Genomic DNA, 22,713 nt, shown 5'->3' on the forward strand with positions numbered 1-22,713 from the left:
TTGCATCTCATTTGCATAATTGGACAACTTTCTTTGACTTGTCATTTGCTTTTCTGATGTTCTTATTTAATGAAAAAAATCAAACGCTTTTTTTAATCACTTCATATTCATTTTGAAATATCCTCTAATTTTTGTGAGCAGTATATTTTTAAAAATCCTAACTTTCAGAGGAATAGAAGTAGTTAACAAAATTTAAGGTCCATACAGAGCCATCAAATTATCTCTATTTTAACTAAATTTACTCATTATTGAAGAGCTAATCTGATTGTGTGGTTTTGTTTCTATGTAAACTGGACACACAGAATACACTGGTAAAATTTTATAAAGCATTTCTCCCTGATGTGAATACTGAGGAAAAAAATGTGAGTTGTTACAAGTAAAGAACCAAGTGTCCAGTCAGAATTGTTAACCAGAAGTATATGGTTGTGCACTTATTGTTGGAAGGAAAGATCACTAGGCCAAGAGTCTGCCTTCTGGGACCTTCTCTGGTTTTACATTAGAAAGAAAAACACTTGGAGGCATTGTTTTCTTTGATAAAAGTCACTCTTCTCTACTATGTCAAATTAGGACTTGGAACCTTAATTATTTTGTGTGCCATAGGCAGTAATGTTCCTAATTGTTCTTCCAGTGCTGTGGATTGAGGTAGGAGATGGATGCTTAAAGAAGTAGGGGAAAAAAACCTTCTTTACTCAGCCCTCCTACCCCCTACCCCCCCTCAAAGAATGGGGGAGGGAGAGCAATTGTCTGCCTTCAATAATACAGTTGAGGATATTTTATGCACGTGCACCAACACACACAGAGTAAATCTTTTATCAGTTCTATCTGGGTGTTTAATAGGGAGAAAGATTGTCTTCCTTTTTTTTTTTTTAAATTGTGTTAAAGTACTTGAATTGTATTGACTGCTGACTATCTTTAAAAAACAAAACAAAACTATCTGAGTTGTATTACAGAGATTGACATTGTTCAGGGATGGGACAAAGCTTTCTTCAATCCTTTTTATACCACTTAACGATTTTGGTGCAGGAACTTGAGCTTTTGTTATTTATTTCATATTTCGTATCTGCTCTTCATAGCGTGAGCATGAAACGCAGTGGCACCAAGGGGCGGAATACAATCACGTGATATTTAATGGCACTTGACTATTTGAGGGCCTGGAAACTTTTCAGATGATGCTGTCATCGAGCTTCATTGCAGCCTGAAATAAAGTTTTGTGATACATGCAAACATCAAGTTGTGTGTTGACCAGGTATTTGGATATGGCCTATTTCTTGGCTCATTTCTTTGTGTTCTATGGGTATATACAAAAATCCCCAATTCTGTTTCTTAGGCCAATATTGCAACTCAGGGCTAATGTCATCCAGTGAAACTTTTAGAGCCAGAAGTAACTTTGTCCCATTCCTACAATGTGAAAAGAGTGAATTGTTGCCTCTTTTTAGCCATTTTCATGGCTGGTACCTATTCATACACATTACTTTTCAGAATCAATACGCACTTTCAGATATTCTTATTTTTATTCTCTTAAGTCTTTATTAACTTTGGAGAAATGATGCATCTTTTTATTTTAAATGAAGTAGATCAACATGGTGGAACAAAATGATAAAGAACAGAAGACATTTCAATATATTACTAATAATTTTTTTCCAATATAAAACCTAAAATTCCTATAACATTATAGTATTTTACAGTTTTATGAAGCTTTCTATTGTGACTTTTATGGAATTAAGAGATGAAGAAGATGAGATATTTTAGCATTTATATTTTTCAAAATTAAATGTATACTTAAAATAAAGTAACTTTATGCATTTATGAGTGTCAAGTGCTTCTGTTCTGCCCTTCAAGTAATTCTTACGTGCCTCTTGTTGTAGTCCTTTGGGTGCTGTGGGGATTACAAAGGTCAGTCCCTGACCTCAGGTTGCTTTTAATCACTCCAAGCTGGAGGATAAAATTGTTTTAAATTCCTCAGAGAATTGAGTTGTCAGCTAAATGACATCATAGGTTGATCCACTTATCTAACTACATTACCTTTCTTTAGTAAAACCTTTTATATAGTTTCATTTACTCAAATAAAGGAGGCTAGCCATTATATTTCTTTGTATCATTTATTAATTTGATAGGTACTAATAAAACAGCTGTTTTGATGAGAGCTCTCTACAAATAGCCCCAATTCAGAGGTCTTTCCAATTCAAAGGATTCATTGTCTGAACAGTGACAGTAGGATCTATTAATCTCAATAGCAGGTCAAATCAATATACCTTTTATGGCTTACCCAAAGACAAAGATCATGATGCAGAAAATTCACTCCCAGAGTGAATTTTAAGACAGTAAAAATCCTTCACTGCTGGGGGCGGAAAAGCAACAAATGCCCCTTTGAACTGAGACCCCCCCCCCCATGACAAACTCCCCTGAGAGCTGGCCTGGTCCCATAAAACGGCACAAAGTTACCAGTTGACTGGCTGCAGGTACCAGATGAGAGCCCGAGGTAAATTCCCGGGTTTCTGTCCCACTGGATACAGTGGCCTGACATCCTCAGGCCAATCGACTGGCCTCCAGACACACCTGGGTACGTGAACCTTCCAGATGGTGGAGACCAGGGGAAAATATTTTTGCCAGCCACAAAGCCAAGGTCTCAGGACATAGAACAAGAGGAAAGGGAAAACCACCATCTGGTTTTTACTCAAAGACCCACAGCAAAGTTAGTCTAAAAGGAGGCCAGGACCCACAAACTCATCGGTTTGCAGGGGGCTGGCCTGGGCCACAGGCTATTGACATCTGTGGCCCTTAGGAAAGCTGTCTTTCTTAGGACAAGAGCACAACAGAGACAAGGCAAGGAACCAATGGGTGGCACACAAAATGAGGCTCTGCCTGCCAGGAAAAGAATCCCTGTGAGCTGCTGCTTTCCAGAGGACTGTTAACAGTATGGAAAGCCCCTCCCGAGGAAGAAAAGAGATTCCTTCTCACCCGTGGAAAGCTGAAGTTTCTCACATCCAAGGCAACCTTTCACAGGTGAAGAAGGTCTCCTCTTGAGGGGATAAAACCCCTCATGAGGAAGCAAACTCGAAGAAGCCTTCCACAGGTGAAGGAAAGTTCTTCTTGAGGAAAATCTTGCATGCTGTAGCAACGCCAGGGGTGGAAGCTCTCCTGGGACAACTTTCCTGAGATTGTTGTTCCCCCTGAGGGAAAATCCCTCCCAATTTCACATAAAGGGTCCATCTTCAACCAAAAGGAGATGTAGGTCTGAACCCAAGAGGGCTTTCCGGGTCATGGGGCACTGCGGAAGCAGTGAAGGCGCAACTGGCTCTGTAGACACTCCTTGGTTCCAGGAGAGGGCAGTCCATAAAGGTGAGTTCTCTTAGGTGCCAATGCTGACACTGGGTATGCTAACCTGAGAATAAAAGGCCAAAATGAGAGGCAACAAAAGTTCATTTGAGATCCAAATGAAGAAGTCTCCAGGCAGCACTGATTTCAGGCAGAAACCCAAACTGTTCCAATTAGGAGGTGAAGGCAAGAAGTATTTATGAGAAAGGGAAGGGGAACACTTACATGGCTAGAAGACAGAAATTGCTATAAGTGCTGATAAGCTGACATAGTGATATTAATTCTGAAGAATGTCTATAATTTTCAGTCTGGTAGTCATAATACCTGCTTTTATTTATCACTGCAAAGAGTTGTTTGAAATGCAATGCTGCTTTAGACCTCAGCCAAAGGTTATTTTGGCCAGTTTTATTAATTTTTATTTTTGATTGATTTTGGAGAAAAAGTGAAAGGGAGAAAAAAAAACATTAACTTGTTGTTCTACTTATTTATACATTCATTAGTTGATTCTTGTATGTGCCCTGACTGAGGATCAAACCTACAAACTTGGTCTATCATTCTAACCAAGTGAACTACTCAGCCCAGAGCTATTTTACTTAGCTTTAATATTTCAAAGGTTTGATGAGTGAGACAGGTAAGGCAGTTCCTTGGTCAACTCAGACTCCATTTTGAAGTGTTTACATTTATATTCTATTTCACAATATATATTGATGTATATACTTAATTAATTCTCAAAGAAAAAAATATTGCTTAAAAAAGCATTTTTAAAAAAATAAACAAAATCCTGGAATGCTAGACCACAGGAGACACATGACACCCACTTCCTGCGGGATCTATCCTGGATTACATGTGATATTTACAACTCTAGGAAAAATCAGTTCATTCCTAAGTTATAATCAGAGAATGATGGTAGGTGTTGGGGGGCAGCAAATAGAAGGGATGAGAAAGAAGCACTGAGAGCAGTAAAAAATTACATTGGGAAAAGAAAGAAAGAAGGAAGGAAGGAGAGAAAAAAAAGAAAGGAAGGAAGGAAGAGGAAGGAGGGAAGAAGAGAGGGAGGGAGGGGGGAAGGAGAGGGAAGGCAGTCTGAAAAATGGCCCAAAAGATCTTTCAATCTGGAAACTTAGAGGCAAGAACTCTGAGCATCCTGACAGTGACGGTGGCAGTGGAGGGGATGGGATTGTGATTGTATCACTGAGCTAGAAGAAGCAGTAGAAGGCATACTCAGAATAGATCATTATATGGGAGAATTTGATTAACTTTTCCACATACTCACAGAGAACTCATCAAATATTGCCATGCATAACCATAACTGAGTTAAATTAGGGTCAAATTCTCTGTAATATTATGAAGAAGAAATGCGTACTTTAGCCATTCTTCATCATGCTACCTGCCCGACCTTACCTACCTAAGAACAAGAAAGTGAAACACAGAAGCCTCTGACTGTGAAACCATCTCTCTCAAGGTTGGACACCCCAGCTGGAGCACCACAGTTCTGGGAGAGGAGCTCAAATTCTCACTCAGAATCTACTTGGTTCCAAATGCTTGAATTTGTTAGTTTTGGCCACCTATGGATTTTTCAAATCATGGGAGATGAGAAACAACAGAGAACACTGATAGAAAAACTGAGTAGTGAGAATTAACAGCTTAGTCCTCATAGGGAAAAAGAAGATACAAAAAACTGTATGAAACATATTTAAGTTAAGAATCAAGCTATTTTCATACAGAGTCAAAGATACCACAGGTCATAAAGGTAAAGTGTATTGATTTTATAATAAATTGAAATTTATTGATTAAATGTCTCAAAGGTAAACCGTTTTGCAGTTAGTGCTCAAAATGTTGATAATGGGACCAACCAGAAAAGATTGAACTTTGTTCTATTTTGGTTCATTCATTCATTCATGAGTGTTGAATGTAGTGGCTGGAGAACCAAAAATAAGATGCGATTCTTAACATCAAGTAACTTACAGTCACTTGGGAAAGAAATCCATGTGGACAAAGTAGTGAAATAAAATTTTTTAAGTTCTACAATACAGGTATGTGTCAGGTACAGTGAAGGCCCTCATGAGAAAGTTATCAATTCCTTTTGAGTTCAGGAGGCCAAATTGTCAGGGGAAGTATTTAAGGCTGCCAGTTTGAGTGAAAAAATGTTTGCCGGACAAATGGTGTCTGGAGAGGAATTGAGAAAATGGAGCAAGACATTTAAAATCTGGAAGGTGTAAAACAGAACAGTGCAGAGCAGAGAATTGCCATGCATTTGTTCACTCATTGTTGGACCCGTGATGCCCAGACTCTCGTCTAGGTCAAAGCAGATAGATACAGCTTCTCAAATTGATGTTGCCAGAGGGGGTGGGGGCAGCAGAATGGGTGAAAAAGATGAAGTGGAATAAGAGGCATAAAATTCCTGTTATAATAAAGACGTCACAGAGACGTACTGTTTGGCATAGGAAATATAGTCAGTAGTGGTGTAATAACTGTATGGTGACAGGCAGGTATTAGATTTATCACAGTGATTCCTTTGTGATGTATATAAATGTTGAAGAACTATGAGGGATGACAGCTGGACTGGGTCAGAGCTGGCCATTGCCAGGTGGGTACACTGAGTGGACAATAGAGCTGGACATTTCAGCCTCCTGGATTTTTTCATGTATTTCTGTATGAATCTTCTTAGGTATTTTATGCCTTTTTATTCCCTCTTACTTGAAAAATTAGGTATTAGTGCTTCTTAAGTACTTCCTGTCTTTCTGTGCCTTCTCAGATGCTTTTGTGAGCTCCTCCTCCTCTTCTCATTAGTATTAATATTAGGATTAGTATTCTTCAGGACTCTGCCTGAGGCCTGATTCCTATTTTTCATGTTTTGTCAGGGCAATCAGACCCATTCCCCTGGTGTCAAATAGCATCCATAAGCTAATAACTACTAAATCTGCACGTTTGGCCCAGATCTCTCTCTTGAACTTATATATGCAACTGACTTCAGAATAATAACACATGTTATATTCAAGTTGAATTCATTCACCTATCCCACCAGAGCACTTTCTCATATTCTTTATGTCAACAAGCGGTGCCATCAGCCACATAGTTGCTTAATGTCATTCTTAATTCCCACCTCTTCCTCATTTCACTCATTTAGTGAATCACTACTTCTATTCTATGCTACCTCCTTAGTAGCATACCTCTAAGTAATTCACTGTTCATAAATATCTTAATCTAGAGGTCGTTCACCTACTACCTGGATTTGCCTGTTGAAAATATATACTCCCTACCCTGCCTTCAGGATTATTTTTATTTAAATATAAAAGTGACTTCTGTATGTACAGGTAAACTAGGCTTGTTTATGAGACGCCATGAAAATGATTGTATAAGAATAAAAATTTATGAATGCAGCACAGGTGGACCAGAGACTCCCACAAAATTCTAATGATGAAAGGGAAGTGCCAGTGTGGGTGATGAAGCTGCAGCCTGGAGTACATGTGAAGGAGGATGAGATTAAGGCCATAGGTAAATGGCCAGGAGAGTCTCTGTAAGGCTCGGACTTAGATGCTGTAGGTAATGCCAAGCAGGGAAAGTGGGGCTGGCTGAGAGTGGCTATTAATAGGATGGGTGTGTACATAAACCCAGCTTGTCAATTAGCCCAATGCCAAGCTCTTATTAGGTAAAACATCAGAGTTCTTCTCTCAGATGATTGAACAAATTGCCTTGGGAGAAATCGGGAACCCTCTTATGAAAAAACCAACAACTCTACTCATCTAACATTAATGAATAATTATCGTTCTGTACATTCAGACCTTAAAGTCAACAAGACTCTCTCGAAGATATAAAACTCCCTGTTAAATAGCTTTCTCTCATCCTAAAATGTGAAGATACATATGGAGAATAAGAATCACAAAACATTTGAAGAAATCCTTTAAGCATTACTGAGAAAGATTGACAGCAACAGAAAAAAATCACCCTATGAAAACAAGTATTACAAAGACTAGAAAATAACTTTAAAAAATCATTCTAATTTGCTTAACACTTGGAAAAACATTTCCTATACAAAATTTGGATAACATCATAGAGGACAATCAAAGAATGAAAAAGAACACTTGGATGTTAAAAATACTACTTTTATTTTTAAAACTTTAAGAATAGCCCTGGCCAGTTGACTCAGTGGATAGAGTGTCGGCCTGGCGTGTGGACATCCTGGGTTCAATCCTTGTAAGGGCACACATGAGAAGTGACCATCTGCTTCCCTCCTCGCTTCCTCTCCCCTTTCTCTCTTCTCCTCTCACAGCCAGTGGCTTGATTGGTTCAAGCATCAGCCCCAGGTGCTTAGGAGAGTTCGGTTATATCTAGCATCGGCCCAAGATGGGGGTTGCCAGGTGGATCCTGCTCAGGACACATGTGGGAGTCTGTCTCTTTATCTCCACTCCTTTCATTTAAAAAAAGATTTGAGAATAGTTGCAAAATAAAAATTATAAAATATTCCAAAATATAGAATTAAAAGAGAGAAAAGTATGTAAGAAATGGCAGAGGGTATCAATCTGTAAAAAAAATAAAATTCTTTTTTTTCAGAAATAAAGGTAGATACACACCTTCACATACCAATATAAATGCTCGGAACAACATATAATGTAAAAATATATATGCATAGCATTGTGGAATTTCAGATTATCAAGAATAAAAATTTCAGAACACAAGAATACCTGAAAATTGTCCAGAAAAAAGGCCCATACAGAGAAATCAGGACCAGGATGATGACAGTCTTTTCAAGCAAAACTGGATGCTGGAAAACAGTACAATGTCTTAAAAGTTTTAGGGAAAAATTATTTTAAACTTAAAATTCTAGATCCAACTAATCTATTGATCAAGTATAAGGCAAAATAAAGTATTTAGAAATAAAATTTCAAACAGTTCATCTTCCACTCACACATTTTTCGGAAATTACTCAAGTATATACCTCACTAAGGGATTACATAGAGACAAAGAGTCAAGATCATAAAACACAACTGATTCAAACGTTTTGAACAGTAAGTCTCAGAATAAGAGGTATGCCTCAGGCCTAGAGAACAGCCATAAAATGCAAGTGGAAGGACAGAGGGCTTTGGGAAAGTACATAGAAGTACTCCATGAAATGGACAAAATAACCACAACCTTGAGTGTATAAGACAAAGGTATTAAAAAAAGAGCAATTAGAAAATTCTGAAAAAATAAAGTTACAGAAGAAAGTCATAGTCCAAATATTAAGAAATCAGTTTAACTTGGAGTAGAAGTTAGCTGACTTTAGGGAAAAGAATGCACTAGACTCCAGGAAGCAAGAATCCTGAAGATACTGAGGATATGGTAAAGAAGGCTTATGTTTATTTTGCCAAAGAGAAAACAAAAGAAATCAGAACTCCAGGGAAAACAAAAATATTTCGTGAGCTGTAAATACTCCAAATATATAGCAGACTTAAATTTTGAGCTACTTATGGAATATAAGGAAACACAATTTGCTTGAATTAGACAATCTCCTTTAAGTGGCTCATAGGCAATTATTTTGGATTTGTAATTATAGTCTACTACTTGGTTCTACTAAAATATTAAGAAATCCATAATGTTAACATAAAATATTAACCTAACCATAATAATGGAAATGCTATTTATCGGCTTCAACATTCAGAACCAAGCCATAGACATAGCACAGAACATTAGCCCTGGCCGGTTGGCTCAGCGGTAGAGCGTCGGCCTAGCGTGCGGAGGACCCGGGTTCGATTCCCGGCCAGGGCACACAGGAGAAGCGCGCATTTGCTTCTCCACTCCTCCGCCGTGCTTTCCTCTCTGTCTCTCTCTTCCCCTCCCGCAGCCAAGGCTCCATTGGAGCAAAGATGGCCCGGGCGCTGGGGATGGCTCTGTGGCCTCTGCCTCAGGCGCTAGAGTGGCTCTGGTTGCAACATGGCAACACCCAGGATGGGCAGATCATCGCCCCCTGGTGGGCAGAGCGTCGCCCCTGGTGGGTGTGCCGGGTGGATCCCGGTCGGGCGCATGTGGGAGTCTGTCTGACTGTCTCTCCCTGTTTCCAGCTTCAGAAAAATGAAAAGAAAAAAAAAAAAAAAAAAAAAAAAAAGAACATTAAAAATTATTACAGAACCAAATGCAAATGAGTTTACTCTTGACAATGTAAAAAACACCTAATAGAATGTTGGGAATAGAAGTGAGAGGGAAAAGACAGAAGTGTGGGACCCTGTATCTGTCAGCAATGTGTTTCGAAGAACTACTAAGTTTTGATTTGGGCTTAAATGGTCTGGGTGAGACAGCTTCTGGCTTTTCTTCAGTGTGCAGATGCTGTCAGGCCTGGCCTTTCTGTGATTCTCTTGGCTCTTAAATTCATGTTCACAAGGCAGCTGCTACACTTTCAGTCATTATAGTGAAACAGAAGGAAGTGGGTAGACAGGAAAAAGGGTTTTCTCTTAGCTAAGGTTTGCCTATATATTTGGGAAAGGAAGTTCTGCCCAGTAGACTTCCTCTTATGTCTCATTGGGTAGATCTGAATAACCCACTCACACTTAGATCAGTCACTGATTAAAGTAAATTTGATTAGCACTTTCTGGGTTTAGGCTGGAGTTGGGCTCTATCTTTTCTAAGCTCAAGATATCTTGGTCTACTACCTGAACAAATTGGAGGTGGTATAATGGGATGGGGAGAATAGCACAGTAATATGTTCTGTTTTGAAAACAACCATTCTGAGGTATCTGGAATACTGCTTCTTTTACCCTATTTAACCTGACCTGGTATGACAGGCTGACCTGGTAAAAAATTAGCTTAGTCAGGATATTTCAAGCATGAGATTCAGTGATAAAATTGTCAAGAGGGCGCATCAGTTGAGCATTAGCAGCTGTGGAGCTTCAATTATTGATTAAGTTTCTCATCTGGCAGACACAATTGCTGACTTTGCCAGAACCAGAAGTGGCTCTGAATTTGTAGATTAGTGACGATATATTAGCTATTTTTAAAGAATCAGCTTTTTGAAGGATACTATGATTAAAAAAGTGCTGAGTATATTTTGGATGACATGATACATATCCTCATATGAAATATGAAATTTAATACAACATGTATCTTTTTATATAATGCTTCCAGAATACCACTCAAACTGACATCTTCATTATGAGTACAAGTTAGGTTTAACATTTCAATATCTTAATTATTTATTATCTGAGATGGGAGGCCTGAGTTTTTTATTAAGAAGCTGAAAAAAAGAGTTGCTGCAGGATGATTATGTTGGGCTACTTAAGGATCTTTGTGAAGGATAAAACTGGTAGACAGGCCCTGGCCAGTTGGCTCAGTGGTAGAGCGTCGGCCTGGCATGCGGGAGTCCCAGGTTCAATTCCTGGCCAGGGCACACAGGAGAAGCACCCATCTGCTTCTGCACCCCTCCCCCTCTCCTTTCTCTCTGTCTTTCTCTTCCCCTCCTGCAGCCAAGGCTCCATTGGAGCAAAGTTTGCCTGGGTGCTGAGGATGGCTTGTGGCCTCTAGCCTCAGGCACTAGAATGGCTCTGATTACGGCAGAGCGACACCCCAGATGGGCAGAGCATCGCCCCCTGGTGGGCATGCCAGGTGGATCCCTGTCGGGCGCATGTAGGTGTCTGTCTGACTGCCTCCCCATTTCCAACTTAAGCAAAATACAAAAAATTAAAAACAAACAAACTGGTAGACAATTTTTCTTTGAGTGCAATGCTTAAGAAATCAAATATTTCAAACACTTGGAAGAGCTGTGTGAGTGGGTGATTTATATGAAAAAAAGGAGAGTGTAATGGTTAAGCATTAAGCCTTTGGGGTCAGCTTTGAATCCCAGTATTGCAAAAAACCTTCTGAGTCCCATGTTCCTATCTGTACAAAGAGGTAATAATGGTATAGTATCTGTCTCTCAAGTTGGTTATAATGAGGAATGAGAAAATGCATGTAAGATACTTAGTATAGGACTTGTCAAAAATTATACCTCTTTAATTTGTATTTCAGCAATTCAAAATGTATAATAATTTTACTACAGCCTAAGATAAATCTTATATTTGCATGATTGCTAAAAAGCAGCTTCCAAGCTAATGAATACTTTCCTTAGGATTTTCTTGAATGAACTTGTAAACTATGTGAGAATTAACTAGTGCTTGGTTTCAAATATTTAAATATACTTGCAGAGTGACTATACCCATAATCATACACTAATTATAAAATTCCCCTCTCTATTTGTTAAAGTATATTTTTGAAAGTCTCTGGTGGACAATTATTTATTTAACAATCACTTAATATAGTCTCACTATGTGATGGGCAGTGTTCCAGCTTATCTCCCTAACAACCCAATGAGAGAGGTACTGTTCTTTCTCCAGTTTTATAGATGAAGAAACCAAGAGACAGAGAGGCTAAGTAACTTGAGTACAGTAACTGCAGTGCTGTGGTGCCTTCCCAGCATTCCTTCAGCACCTAGGCTCTCATTCTAGGTGTGTTGGCAGCTGGTAGTCACAGTTGAGTCTCTACCCAGAAATATCCTTTAGCCACAGAAAGCTGCTTCACCCAAAGTCATTCCCAGCCCACAGAGGCAGCCCATGTCCAGGACTTCTTACCTCAATTCAGGACATCTCTGAAAGGCCACTGGCACTCCAGAACTCCCCATGGAGATCAGCAGAAGGCTCTAATACAACCACATCACAGTCCGATATTTTCTTTTATTCAACCCTGTTCCCCTCACTCCTTTACAAGTGCTTATCCCTAGAGAGCCTTCCAGTAAGCCTCCTGAATGGAAATCTCTGCCTCAGAGCCTGTTTCCCAGGGGCCCAACCTAAGACAACCACACAGCTAATAGTGTAGGGCTGACCAGAGCAGTGTGGCTCTAAGATCTCACCCCTAAACCACTAAGCTATACTAATACTATAACAATTCACTTTAATAACATGCTTTGTAAAGAAAAAGTTTTCACTTAGAAACTGCATAGTCAACAATATTGTAATTACTATGTATTGGGTCAGGTGGGTCCTTGAAATATTAAGGGGAACACTTTGTAAAGTATTTAATTGTCTAAATGCTATGCCGTACACTTGAAACCAATATCAAATAATGTTAAATGCAAACTGTAATTGAAAAATAAAGGTTTAAAAAGTTATGTAACAGATTTTTCAGTAATCCAGCCCTCCTCCTCATTTGCCAGACAGACAAAGTTGTTCTCATTGTTCCTTTTCTGAGTAAATATTCTGAGATTGATTAGCTCTGTTATCCCTATATACCACTACAATGACAAACCAATGGACTCAACAAGTACAATAGTTATCTCAGATGAAAAATATATACTTTTAGTGATAGTTTGGAAGAGCTAATAAAGGGGGAGCTAGCTCTACACTAGAAGCTTCCTCCAGTCATCCTACTTCTTCAAGCCTTCTGTTTTTGTGGCACCATGAGAGTAACTTCAGTTTTCCTGTTCAAAACAAGCACAGGCATTTTGTTGATAGTTCTTTTAATCTGCTGAAGTAGGGTTTTCCTCTCAGTGTGGTTCCTCGGGATATATCCTGATCCTTAGCCAATTAGGCTAAGCTTCCCAACCTCAGTGATGTCATGAGAGAAAACAAAACAAGTCTTCCTCCCTCAACATGACTACATTTTAGCACTTGTTCATGCAGCACCATAGAGTAACTCATGTTCCTAATCAACAGCTGGAGCACCTGTTGGGTGGTGGTGGGGTGGTAGTGAGAATATGTCAGAAACTCACATCTCATGTAAGTGCTGCAGGCTCAAGGACATTTTTGTAAAGGTCAGTATGCTCAGCAAAGCTCCAAAAAGGGAAGAAAACCCATATCAGCTTGTGCAAAATGATGTTGAGGCAACAGAGGCTTCAAAAACTCATAGGCTGGCCCTGCCTGGTTGGCTTAGTGAATAGCGTGTTGGCCCAGTGTGCGGAAGTTTCTGGCTTAATCCTCGGTCAGAGCTGCTTCTCTTCCTCTTTTTCTCCCTCTTTTCTCTTTCTTCCCCTCTTACAGACAGTGGTTTAGTTGGTTCAAGCATCGGCCCTGGGCACTGTGGATAGTTCAGTTGATTAAAGCATTGGCTTCAGGTGGGGGTTGCTGGGTGGATCCTGGTCAGAGCATATGCAGGAGTCTATTTCTCTATCTTCCCTCCTCTCACTTAAAAAAAATCTCATAAGCTTTTAACAACAAAAGTTTATTTCTGCAACCAGTCCAACTTTGTTGTAAGATCCAGGTTGATAGAATACTCTCATCCTGATATAGCCAAGTTCACGGCCCAGAGATATTAGACCACCAAAAGAATCATTGATGGCTCTTAAAGCTTCTGTTCATATTTCATTGCCTCAAGCAAGTCACGTGAACAAACCTAGGCCAACAGGGAGAAAGACCTTCAGAGGAAAATGGCAAATAAAGAATAGTGCAAAACACAATCTATCTCAGTCCCCAAATTTTACTCACAAATGTTTTCCCCTCTGTTCTGACCATAAGTTATACTCATTTCCCTCTCAGATGAGAAAAACCCAAAGTCCAGGAACAGCATCAGGATGAAAGTAAACTATTGTAAGATTGTCCTTACTACATCAAGAGGCCCCACATCTCCAAAATTCAGTGATAGAAGAAAGAGAGGGTAATCGCCACAATATTCTCTTCTGGAAAGTGAAAAAAGAACAGGCATGAAGCAATTATGAAATCATATTAGGTAAATGTTTCAAGACTCTCCAACTCCCACCATCACTCTGAGGATGAGGTCTTCTCCTTGATTGGATATCTCTTCTATTCCTGGAGAATAAGCGCCTAGTCTTATCCTCTGTGGCTCTTGACTCTACCCTCTGGAAATGTTTCTTTCTTCACTATCCTTGGCCACCATTGAGGAGGATATTGAAGAATAAGTCCTCCTTGAGTCTGAGCAGCTTTCTCAGCCTACTTATTCTACATGGAATATTGGAAACCAAAAGTCTCATTTTTTAAAATCAAAAACCATTACAGTCTTCTGAGATCAGACGAAATAAGCCAGGCAGAGAAAGAAAAATATCATATGACTTCACTCATTTGAGGAATCCAATGAACAATATGAACGAGGAACGGAATAGAGACAGAGGCGGGATCAATGGGTCCAGAGGGAAAGCAGACAGAGGGAAAGGAGATGATAGGATGGGATCAGAAAAGGGAAAGAGATTGGTGAAATTATACACACATAACACAATGTTATAGAGAGCAGAAAAGCTAATACTAGAGGGAAAGGGGGAGGGCTTTATAGGGAGGGGGGAAAGGGGGATGTTGTGGGGAACACCTGGGAGGGGGGATGCATTCAGGGGGACATTAGAATCTATGTAAACACAATAAATTAAAATAAAAAAAAAACAGTCAGAGTCATATTTAGTCCTAACTAGTATAATACTCTCAGAATTAGGCTTTTAAAATTTATTTGATTCCTGCCCGCTTCATGTGCTTATGGACTCACTCACACATTCTTTTCAAGATGTGCCTTTCTCTAAACTTAATTACAGGTGACTTGAGCAAAGAAGGTTTCTTGGAGATAGGGGTAGATTCATGCTTTTAGTCTCTTATCCATGAACTATTTCATCCAACCAAAAGGATTCCACAGGCTCCATCTTAATTCAAAAGCTCTAACAAAAGGTATTGCAATCATCTATATTTAAATTAATCCTTGGAATGAAGTGAATTTTGTAGCTCTCTCAATTTTGCCTATTATGTTTGGGGAAGAAAAACAAGTATGTTATTCGTTCTATTTCCACTCATCTCTGACTGCAAATTGACTTAAAATGGAAATAAAGGACCCCCCCCAATTCATCTCTGTCTTATAATACATATGTAGAGAGTAAGGCATGTCACTAAGTTTGTTTACCAAAATCCATGCCTAAATCCAAATCTCGCTCAATACATTGACTGTCTTCCATGTTATTTCAAGCAACAGTTTTACCAAATGCTTTGCTAGTGCAAAATATGGACTGTCACCTTTCCAGACTCCATTAACAAAGTTTCCTCACCACCCACTGGCTGGAGCCAAGTCACATAGCTTCTGTTTTTGTTAGGGTGCTACTACATTGCTAGCTACCAATTTCTATATCAACCAACTTAGTCTAAATTATGCTATACTAACAACCTTAAAATCTCAGTGTATCTGTGTGTATGTATACATATATATTCTTTTTTTTTAAATTTTTTATTTATTCATTTTAGAGAGGAGAGGGAGAGACAGAGAGAGAGAGAGAGAGAGAGAGGAGAGAGAGAGAGAGAGAGAGAGAGAGAGAGAAGGGGGGAGGAGCTGGAAGCATCAACTCCCATATGTGCCTTGACCAGGCAAGCCCAGGGTTTCGAACCGGTGACCTCAGCATTTCCAGGTCGATGCTTTATCCAGTGCGCCACCACAGGTCAGGCTACATATATATTCTTCACATACACACACACACACAAATGCACCTATAGTATGCATATTCTTTCTGTATGATGCCTTTCATAACAACAAAAAAATGAGGAAAAAGTAGTTACCGCACATTCTGTGGGCATGTATTGTAGAGTAACTGATTGGCTTCACAGTAAGGCTGACAACAATTTAGATTGGGACCCCCAAATGTCACTAACTATAGGTCTCTTCTCCCGGTCTGACTAGTTTATCCAGGGAAAAACCCCTTTAATCTGTCTGACAGTGTTTTCAGAGACAAATTAGGAGAGGGAACTAGGAGGTCTTCAAATTCCATAGAGAACCTTTAATTTAATTCTCTTATTTTTCATCTGACATTCACATCCTCAGCTGAGGTCAGAGTTTCTCCAGTTGAACTATGGGGAGGAAACCCCCCAGTCTTGTGCTGGTGTGAGGAGGGATAGTTGCCTGGGTGTACCTGGTGTAAGAGGGGAACCAAAGATCTAACTGCTTATTCTATGGCCTCTTGTCGGTTCTCTTTGTAACACACCTCCTCTCTTAGTTTTAGAGGTCGTTGGGATGCTGTGGTTCCAGTTGCCTTGCTTTTGTATTTCTTCCACTGCTGGTTGACATTTTATTTTTCATAGTTTGTTAATACACTTTCTAGTTGGCCAGTTGTTTTCCAGCTCCCACTATTTTTTTTTTTTGCTGTCATTTCTTCTATTTGTTTCATCCTTGTGTTTTTATCTCAGCTTATAAACACACTGCAAAAAATCCATACCCAATGTCCTTATCTTGGTTACTAAATACTACTGTCTGATAAAAGGAGACAAGATTCACAGGGAAATGGCTGAGTTGAGGGTTGGTTCATGCATAATACAATATGATCCTATAGCATCTTCTGCCAAAAATCAAGAAAGTATTTAAAGAATGTAAATATGAGGGTCTGTCAGAAAGACACGGGAGCTGACCTGAAAGATCTCCCAAAAGGAAAGCTGGGATAATTTTAGCAACAAAGTAAATAATGTCATATTGAATAATAACCCAAAAATTCAAAATAAATATACATAAGTTCAATTTGAAATAAATAAATGATTACATAGATAAAATGAGAGAGAAAAAAAATTCTCCTCACAAAATAATTTAAATAATATATGTAAATACTCCCTTACCCAAGAGGTAGAACTTAGTTCCTTTCCCCTTGGACATAGGCTAGATTTATTGACTCTTTTGCAAAGAAGGAAGTAAGAAAATGGAAAAATAGTAACTTTGCTATTCCTGGCAAATCTGACTTTAACCAAGTCGTGGAGGTTGATGTCAGTGGTGCTGTGTCATGTTGATACCCTGTGCCCCTGATTTGATGTGATGACGACCCTTCACCTCTGTGATATTTCCCTCTAAAACCTGTAATTCAAATGTAATCATCAGACAAATCCAATTGGAATATGTTTTAAAAAATACCTGGCCAATTCTCTTTAAAATTATCAGTCATGAAAAATGAGAAAAAAATACCAAACTGATAAACCATCACATATTGGTCAGGCTAGAAAGACATGATAACTAAATGCAATGTTGTATCTATCTTGAATTGAATGCTGGGATGGAAAAAGGACATAAGTGACAAAATTGGTGAAATACTGCCTGACTTGTTCTGGGTATAGTGGATAAAGCATCGACTTAGAATGCTGATGTTGCCAGTTCAAAACCCTGGGCTTGCCTGGTCAAGGCACATATGACAAGCAACTACTGCTAGTTGATGCTTCCCACTCTTTTCTCTCTCTCTAAAAAATTAATATATAGGATCTTTAAAAAATTAGGGAAATATGAATGATGTCTGTTGTTTACTTAATACTGTCATACTAATGTTAACTTTTCAGTTTTGACAAATGTACCATGTCAACTAAGATGTTAATATTAGGGGAAACTGTATTATCTTTGTAATATTTATTTATTTATTTATTTACTTATTTTAGAGAGGAGAGAGAGAGAGAGAAGAGGGGAGGAACAGGAAACATCAACTCCCATATGTGCCTTGACTAGGCAAGCCCAGGGTTTCAAACCAGCAACTTCAGCATTGCAGGTAGATGTTTTATCCACTGCGCCACCACAGGTCAGGCTCTTTGTGACTTTCATTTGTAACTTTTGTAAATCTAAAGTTATTCCAGAATACGTATATTTAAAATTGGATTTAAAGACTTTTTTGTTTGCTTGTGTGTTTGTTTTTAAATATACTGTAAGGGAGTTCAAGAAGGACCTATGCTCTACCAGGTTTAACTGCAAGTTCATAATCATGGTAAAGTCCTACTTATGTTTCAAGACTCAACTAGAAGGTGACACCTATGGGCTGCCTCCTCTAACTTTCCCAGACATAGGGTTTCCAAACATCTTGTATATATATGTCTTTTTAATATACTTATCACAGTCTCCCCCAGTGGACTGGGCAATCTCAAGGGCAAGGTCAAAGATCGATTCATTATTTTGTATTCAGTGTCTGACAAAATGCCTCCAGAAGGCACATATGCATTTAATAAATACATGTGTGTTTGAGCCAAGTTGGTTACAGAGGAAGCAGGGCCATTTTAATATAAGAAATAAAGTGAGAAAAACCCATCAATTACCGCTTTCTTAAAAATCAAGTTTCTACTGCAATATTTCTTTCTGCTGATTGCTTGCTCTGAAACACCCTATATTTCTTTGGAACTAAAATATAGCCAAAAAACCATTGCTCCAAATCACAGAAAACTATAGCAACCAGAGCGAGATTGTGATGAAAAGCGAAGGTTTAATTAGCCCTGCTCCGGTGACATTTTTTCTAAGAATAAACTATGCATCCTAGCAATCCCACACCTAATTACTAGGGGAGTTACGCCTTTAAAACTAAACCCTAACTAGATCATGTTTAATGGGCCAGAGAGACAGGAAATACTTGATGTCAGTGTGTCGTTTTTCTTTTATCTTTGTGGGCTTCTTTTTCATGAAACGATCAAGAGTTACCGTGACTTTATTCCCATAGGCTGGAAATTAGCTGGCTAAACTGGAGCCCAAATCAGATTTTGATGACTAAGAATTCATCTATTTCAGCCAAAGCATGTCTAACGGAAATCAGGGCGGCGCTCCTGCCACAGCAGAGCATTGCTGCTGTCCCCGGTGATGGATCTGCAGTTAGCCAAACGTGGAACTCATTCAGGTCTGAATCCCTTTGTTCTCTGGCCAATATTGTTTAAATTTCTTTTCTTTTCTTTTCTTTTTTTTTAATCCCCAGAGAGCATTTGTTCACATGCACTGCTTTCACAAGGTTAACGAAACCTCCATCTTGCAGGTTAAAAAAGAAGTGTTTTAAGAGAGGATTTAAATTCCTTAGGCATTGCTACCTGTAACAGTGATCTCCCACTGACTTTGGGATCCTGCCTTATTCCAATTATTTTGAGAGGTGGGATAAACTTGTTCTCATTCTTAAGTCTAAGTTTAAAAACATTTCAAATTAATGTATTTACTATATAACAGGAAAAATTGGCAATGATATGACAGTATGATAAAGAACCGTAACTCAAGGAAGGTACACCTAGGGAATTTATTTCTTGAATACCTACTATTAGCTTAATAAGAATGGATGAATAAAACAGCTGCTGTCCTTGCCCTCACAGGGCTTTCAGTCTGGAGGGAAAGAAATAAAAGGATGTCCATGTGAGATTCACAGTTGCTTTTGTTACTACGTTTACCCACTAATTGAAAACATTCCCCTTGCTTCAGTCAGACTCACTTTTAAATATGTGAAGGGGGAATGGAATATTTAAGAGTTGGTAAAAGTAGAAATTCATCTCTGTGGTCTGATTTGAGGGTTCTGTTGCTTTAAAACATCTCTTCAATCCAGATGTAGTAGCATTGGCTGATTTTCCAGAATTAATAATCTTATTTAAAACACAAATACTGCCTGACCAGGCAGTGGCTCAGTGGATAGAGCATTGGCCTGGAATGCAGAGGACACAGGTTTGAAACTCCGAGGTCGCCGGCTTGAGTGCAGTCTCATCTGGCTTGAGCTCAAGGTCACGGGCTTGAGCAAGGGGTCACTGGCTTGGCTGATGCCCCACCCCCCCCAGTCAAGGCACCTATGAGAAAGCAATTGATGAACTGAGGAGCCGCAATGAAGAATTGATGCTTCTCATCTCTCTCCTGTCTGTCTCTCTCTCTTAAAACAAACAACCCCCCCCCCCACAAATACCCCCAGGGGTATTGTCAACTGCTTCTTCTAACAGTAACTCTTTTTGCACTCACCTGCACCTTCTCCTCAGCTGAGTGTTGTTCCAAGAGTTAACGTGACTACGTGTGTGACATTGAGGGAGCAATGGCCTCTAGTAAGTGAAAGAGAGCATGCAAGCAAGCTGAAGTCCATGCACCCACGCATGAGGTCTACAGCTCTGCTGGGATAGGATTTTGAAGGAAATATAAGAGCTAGCTAATTGAAAGATCAAGATAAAAGGAACCCAATAATAGGTGAGTTGCCTACAGGTGCTGGGTGAGAAGAAAACAGTGATCATGCTTCATGAAGGGGTGTTGGCAGTGGAGCACATGGAATTTGGTGTGCCATCAGGATTTGATTCTTGGCAATGACATTCACTGGTTATGTGACTTTGACAAACTATCTTCTTTCTGCCTTAATGTCCTTATTTGTTAAGTGGTGATAAGGTTTTCTGTTTCATTGGGCTGCCCTATGGATGAAATAAGATGATGAAAGTCAAATACTTAGCCCAGCACCTAAAAAGTTAGTAAATGTTTAATAAATGTTGGTTGCATTAATGTTATCTCATAGTTACATTAATAGTTGCTCAATAAATGTAGTTATGTCTAAACTTGACAAAATATTATCTCTGGAAAAAAATTTTTTTGAAGTAAGATCTGTGCATTATCAGACTGGAAAAAATACTCTCCATTAGATAGCCTAACCTGTGATCATAAGCCATTTTACAAGGAAGTTCCAAAAAATCCTTAAAACGTTAGCAGTGAGAGAAAGTCATAGAAGTTTGCTCACTTTCACTCTTTCATCAAGCAGAGCCTGGTGTGCAGACAGTGTTCACATAACATTTGTGAAATGAATGCTGCTGTATAGCCTTTTGGTATTTGAATAACTTGAGAGTACTTATCAAAATATGGTGTGTTTTTTTTGTATTTTTCTGAAGCTGGAAACGGGGTGAGACAGTCAGACAGACTCCCGCATGCGCCCGACCGGGATCCACCCGGCACGCCCACCAGGGGCAACGCTCTGCCCATCAGGGGGCGATGCTCTGCTCCTCCAGGGCGTCGCTCTGTCACGACCAGAGCCACTCTAGCGCCTGGGGCAGAGGCCAAGGAGCCATCCCCAGCCCCAGGCCATCTTTGCTCCAATGGAGCCTTGGCTGCGGGAGGGGAAGAGAGAGACAGAGAGGAAGGAGGCGGTGCGTGGAGAAGCAAATGGGCGCTTCTCCTATGTGCCCTGGCCGGGAATTGAACCCGGGTCCCCCGCACGCCAGGCCGACGCTCTACCGCTGAGCCAACTGGCCAGGGCCAAAATATGTTTTTATTTACCATAGGTACATGCATCAGGGCCTAATACTTTGCTTCACAAAGACAAAGTCAACAATAAGGTTATTTTTTTCCATAAATGACCTGAGGAAAGGCTGGTGTAAAATTTACTCCAAGTGAAATCCATAGTACACAGGACCTGTTTTAACAGAATTATCTGAATGTAGATAGTATTTTTTTCTTGGAACATGTTAATATAATTTTCCTCTCTTTCAACACTGGTATGGTAAGTAAATGCTATGTGAAAAATAATTCCAGACTGCTTAGAGTAGTCTGAAATCAGATGGAAGTTTTAAAAGTCCTCTTTAATTCCAGCATTCTGTTCATGAAAATTCATTGTAGAAGTTATCATCTTCTGGTTTTATAAATACAACTTATTCGCTGTACTCTGAGAGAATGAATGGGTCTGCTAGTAACATCCTGATGTCTCTACTCTGTACTCCTTGTCTTCCTAACCTCAGCCATGTAGGGCAATGCTTTCATCCAGGAGTTCTGGGTCACTATTTAACAGCCTGTTCTCAGAAAGATTTTAAAAAGTACTAGATTAGCCTGACCAGGCAGTGGCGCAGTGGATAGAGTGTCAGACTGGGATGCAGAGGACCCAGGTTTGAGACCCTGAGGTTGCCAACTTGAGCGCGGGCTCATCTGGTTTGAGTGAAAGCCCACCAGCTTGAATCCAAGGTCGCTGGCTCCAGAAGGGGTTACTCGGTCTGCTGAAGGCCCATGGTCAAGGCACATATGAGAAAGCAATCAATGAACAACTAAGGTGTTGCAACATGCAACGAAAAACTAACGATTGATGCTTCTCATCTCTCTCCATTCCTGTCTGTCTGTCCCTGTCTAATCCCTCTCTCTGACTCACTCTCTGTCTCTGTAAAATAAAAAAAAAAATAAAAAAAACGTACTAGATTACAATGTATACTGATTTCTGCGTAAATATTCCCACCATAGCTAATTTCAAGCTGCCCATCTGGAGTTGGGAAGAAATACCTACAGTCAATGTCAGAGAGTTAGAGCTGACTCCAGCCCACCACTCCTTCTAGCCCTTACCCAATCAACATTGACTCTGTTGGAGCTGACAATAGCAGCATTCCAAACAAAAGGCTGAACACGAACCGGATACAGCCAATTCTCATACCCAATCCCTTTGCCCCAGGTATTGGTCCAAGGGTGGACATGCCACCCAGTTTGCGTTATTTAAGTTCTTTATAAGAAATTTGATATTGGAAAGCTGAAGAGAAGCTCTTTCTTTGCTTTTGATGTTATCAACTCAGAACTTCTAGAGGCTTGTGCTTCATGCATATGTCATAGAAGAGAATGAGGCCCAGCAGAGACTGGGACAGATGATGGATGGAATATGAGAGAGAGAAAGAAAATGAGAGAGAGATTGAGGTTTACATATTTTTAGTATCTTATATAGCTATATGTGCCAAAATATTCATTAGTTATTTTCGTTAACTTGAATTCAGTTTTTGTAACTTGTCATTTAGTATATAC

This window comes from Saccopteryx leptura, chromosome 5 (assembly GCF_036850995.1).
Source record: "Saccopteryx leptura isolate mSacLep1 chromosome 5, mSacLep1_pri_phased_curated, whole genome shotgun sequence".
Lineage (NCBI taxonomy): Eukaryota > Metazoa > Chordata > Mammalia > Chiroptera > Emballonuridae > Saccopteryx > Saccopteryx leptura.